Source organism: Ascidia mentula, chromosome 1 (assembly GCF_947561715.1).
Source record: "Ascidia mentula chromosome 1, kaAscMent1.1, whole genome shotgun sequence".
Taxonomy (NCBI): Eukaryota; Metazoa; Chordata; class Ascidiacea; order Phlebobranchia; family Ascidiidae; genus Ascidia; species Ascidia mentula.
The window spans coordinates 21,141,894-21,152,446 of record NC_138566.1 but is presented as its reverse complement, the minus strand read 5'-3'; positions in this window follow the sequence as shown (position 1 = coordinate 21,152,446).

Sequence of the window (10,553 nt, the reverse complement as noted above, 5' to 3'; positions counted from 1 at the left end):
AAGTAATTGAACCTCCTGCAGTTGTAAACACTTTATTTCACTGGCAAGATAATATACAATAAATATATATATATACTAAAATATATATATGTTCGCGCACCACCTTTACTATTTATTGCTTTCTTTTAAGGCTTCATCAACAGGCAGTGTACTCCTTGCAAGTGTTCGGCAAGCACCACAAATGACAGGACGGGTATAAACACATTTGTCATTTTTTGGTTCCCAGCAGGCATGCAATGGTGGGCTGCAACAGACGGCGATTCTACGCTAAAAATATAGAATGGAATGGTGAAACTACACTAGGCAGAAGCCCAGCGCAGAGTAGCGATTCCACGATGTGGAATGAATTCGGGCCACAGAAACCAAAGATTTATAGACAATCAAAACAGTGTAAGAATGCCGCCGCGTGAGCTACGATACTGTCATTATGTGATTACGATCAATTCTCCTTGGGCAGTTCCGAGAACTGTGGTATTTATCTGGGCGGTACAAAACTGCAAGTCACTCTGCATTACCTAATGGAAAATTACGTAAATGTGAACACTACGTCACAGCATAAACGTTACACATGGTAGCTACCATGCCCACTGCAAGTGCCGTGGATCCGGCACCGTCGTCGAGACATATTTATGCGCCTCGGTTCAAGACTTAGATGTCCTGGTTTGACGCACAAGCTTTTGTGGCAGCGGTGGCTCACGTCAAGGAACTTTGGCAAAGGTTTCAGAGTTCCCTCAACAAAAATCATGTAAGCTAGACGGTGCACGCCAAACTTTTTTCCTGCAAATTGTATTTCCCCATATCCAGCACCTGTTTTGCCCCCTTCCATGACTTACAACTTCCATGTGTTTTGGTGCGGTTTAAAATCTTTGATTTTGCTAACTTAATTTTATCATTCATTTTTTACTTAATTATAACTTACAACATACACTGAAACGTATTTTAGGAAAACACACCTAATTTTATTTTTTCTATATATTTGTTGCTACAATATAATGTCTGCCAACAGTTAACAAAAAAGGCGCATTGTTCTTTAACTAGTCTGTAGGCCTATAAGGTACACCTACGACAAACATATTCATGATATTTTCAGCTTCTACTTAATATTTAAATTGCAAAACTAGCTAAGACAAGAAATCGCCATCCCTTTTTGCTGAGGCGAATGTGAAGTCATTGGAAGGAGGCGCGACAAAGCAGTTTTATTTTAATAAGGAAAGGCGCCTTATTTTAAAAAATACGGAACCGTAACGTTGTTGGAAGGTGTTCAAACACCCAGCAATCTCAAATAAATTTACAAAAATCCTCGTACATTACTAGTTTGCAGAAGTTGGTGCAATGTACATGCAAATTTTACGTAACCACGAGCATAACATTAAACAGGACTGCTGTTGCAATAAAAAATTATTTATGGTAATTTCTTAGGAAAAGAAAATTAAAAGTTGTAGCGACTATTGCGTATTTTGCAAACCGAGACATGCATCTCGCTTTTATACAAGAACTGCCCTTAAGGCCGCATCTCTCAATTAAATCCCAAAAATCGAGTTTCAGAAGTCATTTGTTATTGTGCACCTGGTTACAGTTTCTCTTGTTTGCCAAAAACAATTGCCGGGTCTGATGACTCATGAAGGGGGACTACTATTGCTGAACAGAAAAAAAATTGATTACAGCTGCATTAAGACAGCACATTGGGGGGTTTTGCAAAGGCTAACTGCTAAATTGTCAGTCCTAGGGGGTGTACAAACAGCCCCGGTGGGGCCCCAAGACAATTACAAGACATCCAATTCTTCATGAATTGTGTAGAGGATGGTTGGTGGCTTCCCACCCCAACAATAAAGAAAATACCCGACGCCAATGAGAACAGCTCACCATTAAAGAGGTGTGCAAGAAGGGAAATTCCTAACAATGTGGAGACCCTCTCGCCTCTCGTAAGCCGAATTCTCAAGGTAAACTAACAATGTATGTACGTATTTGTGAAAAGCATTATCCACGTTGTCAACAATTGTTCCTCACACCTCATGTTTGTGGCGTGCTTTAGTCAAGCTTGTTTACAACAAAAAGTAAACAAATTTACAACAAAATTCGAAACCTCAAACATTTTGTCACATAGTGTACTGGAAATAAAAAAAATTGTAAACAAAAGTAAAACCAAAATTAAATCCCAAAGAATGATTGTCAAGGGTGAAAGATTACGTGGAAAATAATGGTGTTTTGCTAATATCGTGAAAGAGTGGAATCTGAGGTGGAACAGGTAACATGTTGAAATGATTTGGCGCGGTAAAATATTAGGAAAGTTATACAAATGACATGTCTTGCGATTCACGTCCACGGAATGTAGATAAGTCAGATAGCTCGCTGAGCGAAGTGGAAAGGGTTTCTAGCTTTCACCTTTTCTAATAGTTTAGTTTTGTGACAGTCCGCCCTTGCATCATGATATTATGACCCATACGAGATTCTCAGTTTCATGAATGCAACCCGATGGGAGTTGAGAGGTGTAAATGTTGTGACAAAATGTGATGCTACGTTTGCAATATCAAAGAAATCTGGTCTGTCATATATATATATATAGAGAGAGAGAGAGAGAGTGACCTTGCATTACACCACAAATGGTTGTTTAGTAGTAGTAATGTTTTCTTCTCTTCTTGGGGTTAGCTTGCGGAAATTGCTTTACAGTCCGCATTCTGGTTTAATTGATGTTTTTGGCAAAGACTGTCGGACACCGCTTCTGACATTGTTGTATGTTCTGTCAAATGCTGTTAGCACCGCTACTTTATGTCCATTACAAAGTTCCTTGCGTTTTGTCTGTGTTCCATGAGTACCATTCGCATGGCATTGCTGCATAAACAGGTTCAGTGGAAGATAAAGTCGTTGCATGCTAGCTGATTTTCCATAGAATGCTAGATTCCCACAGAATGTCAAAAAATGTATATATGTTGTTTAAGAACCAACAACGTTCAATATCCAATTATCTTGAATTTCTCTAGAACCCTGTGAAACATAGAAGAAAATGTAAATGAAAAGCTGTTTAGTTTACTGATAAGTACTACACTGCAGGTGGAGTAGTATGTCCTACCCTTGACATAGCTGAAGGTTGAGTTGACACTTTCACATTTGCTCGTGTCAAGTCCAGGCCTCATCCTGGAGACATTTGCTGTGGTGAAAAACTTGCTGACTTCTTTTTTCCATCTTAGCTGATCTTCTTGGGTCATCTTCAATCCCATGTGCCTTGCAGAAAACCCATGTTTGCGGTTTTTTTCTTCTGCAAACATAGGAGTGGACCTTGCAGCCTGTGTGATTTCCATGGAAGCAATTAATGGCAGCATTCACAATCGCCTTCATCTTTCTGCTGATGTCCGAATAGTCTGTGTCATATTGCTTGACACAACCAGCGTATTCTGCCATTGGGTGAGTTTGTTTTTCCTCAGCCAGCTTCTTGGTGTGGTGATTCTTCACTTTGGGTTGATGGTCCTTCTCTGGGAAGAGCTGTTTGAAATTGATTTTTCGAACTGCACGATAGAGAGATCTTGCCCTGTGTACAATGCAGTGCCTTTGAACAGGGTCTTGGTTTTGGTGGAGTGATGTAGAAAGCCCATCGAATAGCTTGCTGTTGGTATCAGTGGTAATTTCTCCAACTTGCAAGTTGTGACAGGAAAGAATGGCTCCCAACTCACGCCCGATGTCCCATTCCAAGTTGCCAATTGGCAAATGTTCATCAAAAAGTAATTGCCTTGACTTCATGTAACGTGGGTTCCTGGACTTTCTTGTCATGGTTGAAACAGCCAGAACATCCTTGGCGGGACTGCTATTTTCTGCTGCTATTCCCACAATTTGGCTTGCTGCTTGACCCAGGTGTGCCTTGCCTGTGCCTTGGCGCAAATTGTAGCGACAGTCAGACTGTAGATTGATTGGGTGCTCAACTGGAAGACCACATTGTTCATTTCTTCGGATGCAATCATTGCGCAATGCTTGCCTATTGCTTTCATTCACCAGCTCAAAGTGTACAGAGGCATTTCTGGTCAATTCAACAATTGCGCTGGCACTGGGTGAGGGCAGGTCAAGGTAGCTGAGAAACACTTGCGTAGTTATTACACTGATTCCAGTGGCACGAATTGCTAGACCCAGTTGAGCATTAACAGCACAAGTTTTTCTTTCTGTCCGCTTCAGGTCAGCAGGCCGTTGACCCTTTCATGGCTATTAGCACTTCCAATATTCCCAGAATTGCTGCTTTTTCCTTTGCATCTTAACACATATTGCCATGGCAACACTTCTGCACACATAATTTTGTGCTTGCTTGCCTGCATGTACTGTTATTCAAGGCCAAAAAAGTAATTGAACCTTCTGCAGTTGTAAACACTTTATTTCACTGGCAAGATAATATACAATAAATATATATATATACTAAAATATATATATGTTCGCGCACCACCTTTACTATTTATTGCTTTCTTTTAAGGCTTCATCAACAGGCAGTGTACTCCTTGCAAGTGTTCGGCAAGCACCACAAATGACAGGACGGGTATAAACACATTTGTCATTTTTTGGTTCCCAGCAGGCATGCAATGGTGGGCTGCAACAGACGGCGATTCTACGCTAAAGGCGAACCAAAAATATAGAATGGAATGGTGAAACTACACTAGGCAGAAGCCCAGCGCAGAGTAGCGATTCCACGATGTGGAATGAATTCGGGCCACAGAAACCAAAGATTTATAGACAATCAAAACAGTGTAAGAATGCCGCCGCGTGAGCTACGATACTGTCATTATGTGATTACGATCAATTCTCCTTGGGCAGTTCCGAGAACTGTGGTATTTATCTGGGCGGTACAAAACTGCAAGTCACTCTGCATTACCTAATGGAAAATTACGTAAATGTGAACACTACGTCACAGCATAAACGTTACACATGGTAGCTACCATGCCCACTGCAAGTGCCGTGGATCCGGCACCGTCGTCGAGACATATTTATGCGCCTCGGTTCAAGACTTAGATGTCCTGGTTTGACGCACAAGCTTTTGTGGCAGCGGTGGCTCACGTCAAGGAACTTTGGCAAAGGTTTCAGAGTTCCCTCAACAAAAATCATGTAAGCTAGACGGTGCACGCCAAACTTTTTTCCTGCAAATTGTATTTCCCCATATCCAGCACCTGTTTTGCCCCCTTCCATGACTTACAACTTCCATGTGTTTTGGTGCGGTTTAAAATCTTTGATTTTGCTAACTTAATTTTATCATTCATTTTTTACTTAATTATAACTTACAACATACACTGAAACGTATTTTAGGAAAACACACCTAATTTTATTTTTTCTATATATTTGTTGCTACAATATAATGTCTGCCAACAGTTAACAAAAAAGGCGCATTGTTCTTTAACTAGTCTGTAGGCCTATAAGGTACACCTACGACAAACATATTCATGATATTTTCAGCTTCTACTTAATATTTAAATTGCAAAACTAGCTAAGACAAGAAATCGCCATCCCTTTTTGCTGAGGCGAATGTGAAGTCATTGGAAGGAGGCGCGACAAAGCAGTTTTATTTTAATAAGGAAAGGCGCCTTATTTTAAAAAATACGGAACCGTAACGTTGTTGGAAGGTGTTCAAACACCCAGCAATCTCAAATAAATTTACAAAAATCCTCGTACATTACTAGTTTGCAGAAGTTGGTGCAATGTACATGCAAATTTTACGTAACCACGAGCATAACATTAAACAGGACTGCTGTTGCAATAAAAAATTATTTATGGTAATTTCTTAGGAAAAGAAAATTAAAAGTTGTAGCGACTATTGCGTATTTTGCAAACCGAGACATGCATCTCGCTTTTATACAAGAACTGCCCTTAAGGCCGCATCTCTCAATTAAATCCCAAAAATCGAGTTTCAGAAGTCATTTGTTATTGTGCACCTGGTTACAGTTTCTCTTGTTTGCCAAAAACAATTGCCGGGTCTGATGACTCATGAAGGGGGACTACTATTGCTGAACAGAAAAAAAATTGATTACAGCTGCATTAAGACAGCACATTGGGGGGTTTTGCAAAGGCTAACTGCTAAATTGTCAGTCCTAGGGGGTGTACAAACAGCCCCGGTGGGGCCCCAAGACAATTACAAGACATCCAATTCTTCATGAATTGTGTAGAGGATGGTTGGTGGCTTCCCACCCCAACAATAAAGAAAATACCCGACGCCAATGAGAACAGCTCACCATTAAAGAGGTGTGCAAGAAGGGAAATTCCTAACAATGTGGAGACCCTCTCGCCTCTCGTAAGCCGAATTCTCAAGGTAAACTAACAATGTATGTACGTATTTGTGAAAAGCATTATCCACGTTGTCAACAATTGTTCCTCACACCTCATGTTTGTGGCGTGCTTTAGTCAAGCTTGTTTACAACAAAAAGTAAACAAATTTACAACAAAATTCGAAACCTCAAACATTTTGTCACATAGTGTACTGGAAATAAAAAAAATTGTAAACAAAAGTAAAACCAAAATTAAATCCCAAAGAATGATTGTCAAGGGTGAAAGATTACGTGGAAAATAATGGTGTTTTGCTAATATCGTGAAAGAGTGGAATCTGAGGTGGAACAGGTAACATGTTGAAATGATTTGGCGCGGTAAAATATTAGGAAAGTTATACAAATGACATGTCTTGCGATTCACGTCCACGGAATGTGGATAAGTCAGATAGCTCGCTGAGCGAAGTGGAAAGGGTTTCTAGCTTTCACCTTTTCTAATAGTTTAGTTTTGTGACAGTCCGCCCTTGCATCATGATATTATGACCCATACGAGATTCTCAGTTTCATGAATGCAACCCGATGGGAGTTGAGAGGTGTAAATGTTGTGACAAAATGTGATGCTACGTTTGCAATATCAAAGAAATCTGGTCTGTCATATATATATATATATAGAGAGAGAGAGAGAGAGTGACCTTGCATTACACCACAAATGGTTGTTTAGTAGTAGTAATGTTTTCTTCTCTTCTTGGGGTTAGCTTGCGGAAATTGCTTTACAGTCCGCATTCTGGTTTAATTGATGTTTTTGGCAAAGACTGTCGGACACCGCTTCTGACATTGTTGTATGTTCTGTCAAATGCTGTTAGCACCGCTACTTTATGTCCATTACAAAGTTCCTTGCGTTTTGTCTGTGTTCCATGAGTACCATTCGCATGGCATTGCTGCATAAACAGGTTCAGTGGAAGATAAAGTCGTTGCATGCTAGCTGATTTTCCATAGAATGCTAGATTCCCACAGAATGTCAAAAAATGTATATATGTTGTTTAAGAACCAACAACGTTCAATATCCAATTATCTTGAATTTCTCTAGAACCCTGTGAAACATAGAAGAAAATGTAAATGAAAAGCTGTTTAGTTTACTGATAAGTACTACACTGCAGGTGGAGTAGTATGTCCTACCCTTGACATAGCTGAAGGTTGAGTTGACACTTTCACATTTGCTCGTGTCAAGTCCAGGCCTCATCCTGGAGACATTTGCTGTGGTGAAAAACTTGCTGACTTCTTTTTTCCATCTTAGCTGATCTTCTTGGGTCATCTTCAATCCCATGTGCCTTGCAGAAAACCCATGTTTGCGGTTTTTTTCTTCTGCAAACATAGGAGTGGACCTTGCAGCCTGTGTGATTTCCATGGAAGCAATTAATGGCAGCATTCACAATCGCCTTCATCTTTCTGCTGATGTCCGAATAGTCTGTGTCATATTGCTTGACACAACCAGCGTATTCTGCCATTGGGTGAGTTTGTTTTTCCTCAGCCAGCTTCTTGGTGTGGTGATTCTTCACTTTGGGTTGATGGTCCTTCTCTGGGAAGAGCTGTTTGAAATTGATTTTTCGAACTGCACGATAGAGAGATCTTGCCCTGTGTACAATGCAGTGCCTTTGAACAGGGTCTTGGTTTTGGTGGAGTGATGTAGAAAGCCCATCGAATAGCTTGCTGTTGGTATCAGTGGTAATTTCTCCAACTTGCAAGTTGTGACAGGAAAGAATGGCTCCCAACTCACGCCCGATGTCCCATTCCAAGTTGCCAATTGGCAAATGTTCATCAAAAAGTAATTGCCTTGACTTCATGTAACGTGGGTTCCTGGACTTTCTTGTCATGGTTGAAACAGCCAGAACATCCTTGGCGGGACTGCTATTTTCTGCTGCTATTCCCACAATTTGGCTTGCTGCTTGACCCAGGTGTGCCTTGGCGCAAATTGTAGCGACAGTCAGACTGTAGATTGATTGGGTGCTCAACTGGAAGACCACATTGTTCATTTCTTCGGATGCAATCATTGCGCAATGCTTGCCTATTGCTTTCATTCACCAGCTCAAAGTGTACAGAGGCATTTCTGGTCAATTCAACAATTGCGCTGGCACTGGGTGAGGGCAGGTCAAGGTAGCTGAGAAACACTTGCGTAGTTATTACACTGATTCCAGTGGCACGAATTGCTAGACCCAGTTGAGCATTAACAGCACAAGTTTTTCTTTCTGTCCGCTTCAGGTCAGCAGGCCGTTGACCCTTTCATGGCTATTAGCACTTCCAATATTCCCAGAATTGCTGCTTTTTCCTTTGCATCTTAACACATATTGCCATGGCAACACTTCTGCACACATAATTTTGTGCTTGCTTGCCTGCATGTACTGTTATTCAAGGCCAAAAAAGTAATTGAACCTCCTGCAGTTGTAAACACTTTATTTCACTGGCAAGATAATATACAATAAATATATATATATACTAAAATATATATATGTTCGCGCACCACCTTTACTATTTATTGCTTTCTTTTAAGGCTTCATCAACAGGCAGTGTACTCCTTGCAAGTGTTCGGCAAGCACCACAAATGACAGGACGGGTATAAACACATTTGTCATTTTTTGGTTCCCAGCAGGCATGCAATGGTGGGCTGCAACAGACGGCGATTCTACGCTAAAGGCGAACCAAAAATATAGAATGGAATGGTGAAACTACACTAGGCAGAAGCCCAGCGCAGAGTAGCGATTCCACGATGTGGAATGAATTCGGGCCACAGAAACCAAAGATTTATAGACAATCAAAACAGTGTAAGAATGCCGCCGCGTGAGCTACGATACTGTCATTATGTGATTACGATCAATTCTCCTTGGGCAGTTCCGAGAACTGTGGTATTTATCTGGGCGGTACAAAACTGCAAGTCACTCTGCATTACCTAATGGAAAATTACGTAAATGTGAACACTACGTCACAGCATAAACGTTACACATGGTAGCTACCATGCCCACTGCAAGTGCCGTGGATCCGGCACCGTCGTCGAGACATATTTATGCGCCTCGGTTCAAGACTTAGATGTCCTATAGCACGGTCCGACACAAAAAAAAAATTTGAAAACGAAATTTTCGTTTTGAAATTTTGTTTTCAAATTTCCAATTTTTCGCATGGTGTCGCAAGAGGACTATGTAGATATGCGGTACAATTTGCCTTGATTTGGCGATTGATTCTTAGTTCTTAAACGATCTTATCATAGAAATACTGGATTACATCAACTGGCATTACAATCAAACCCAAATTGCGTGATTTAGCTGTAGGTGTAGCAAATGTTCGTCGGACACTTCGATTTAGGAAATATAAATTCTTGTTAATTGTCGCAATGGTGGACTAAATTAATTGATTTGCAATTTAGCAGACAAATACCACAGTCATGTAGCAGACAATGCCGAAAAACTTCTCTTTATTTTGACGTATAGCGCGTAATAACCTTGTCTTTTACAGGTGATCGCATGTTAGTATTTACTTTTACATACAAGCGAATTGAAATTTAGCAGATATATACTGCAGCCACGTCAAGACGATCATTGAAAAACGTAATACGCTACATGTTTTATGTTTTTCTTGCCACACCAAAAAGCATTCATTAATTTGTTTTAGGAAGTAGCGGGGAATGAGAAAACGCTTGGTAGATGTTCGGTGTTGATTTTATGAAAACTTTTATAATGCACTATCAAAATGCCAAACAATCCTAGGTGAAAACTTTGGCGGAAACACGACGAACTACAATTTCTTTTGTAAACATCAAACGAAATCATAGTTTCCCTTTTGTAAACCAAATGTCAAGTTTGCAAACAAAATTTCCCTTTTGAGAACAAAATTTTGAGTTTGTAAATAAAATTTCACTTCTGTAAACAAAATTTTCTATTGCGAAAAAAATTAAAAAAAAAATTTCATATCGGAATAGTGTTGTTCAACTGATGGATAGACCCGTAAGAGCACTTTCATGAATGTTGCAGGTTTACTACTTCAGTGGATACAAGCTATATCAAATTCGAATCAACTGTTTTAAAGATAATCATCGAATATCTTACACATTTTTGTATGCATAGTGCTGAAATTCGCTGGGCTGTTTCATGTTCGTATCCACTATGAATTCTGCAAAGATGAATGCTGTATCTATCGTACTTTTAGAGTTGATAAGGGTCAAGGTGTTGAAAACGCGTCAAACCACCGTCATAGAATTTGCGCCCGTTTTAAAGCAAATCATCGAATATCCTACACATTTTTCGATGTACAGTGCTGAAATTCGCTGTAATGTTTAATGTTGGCATC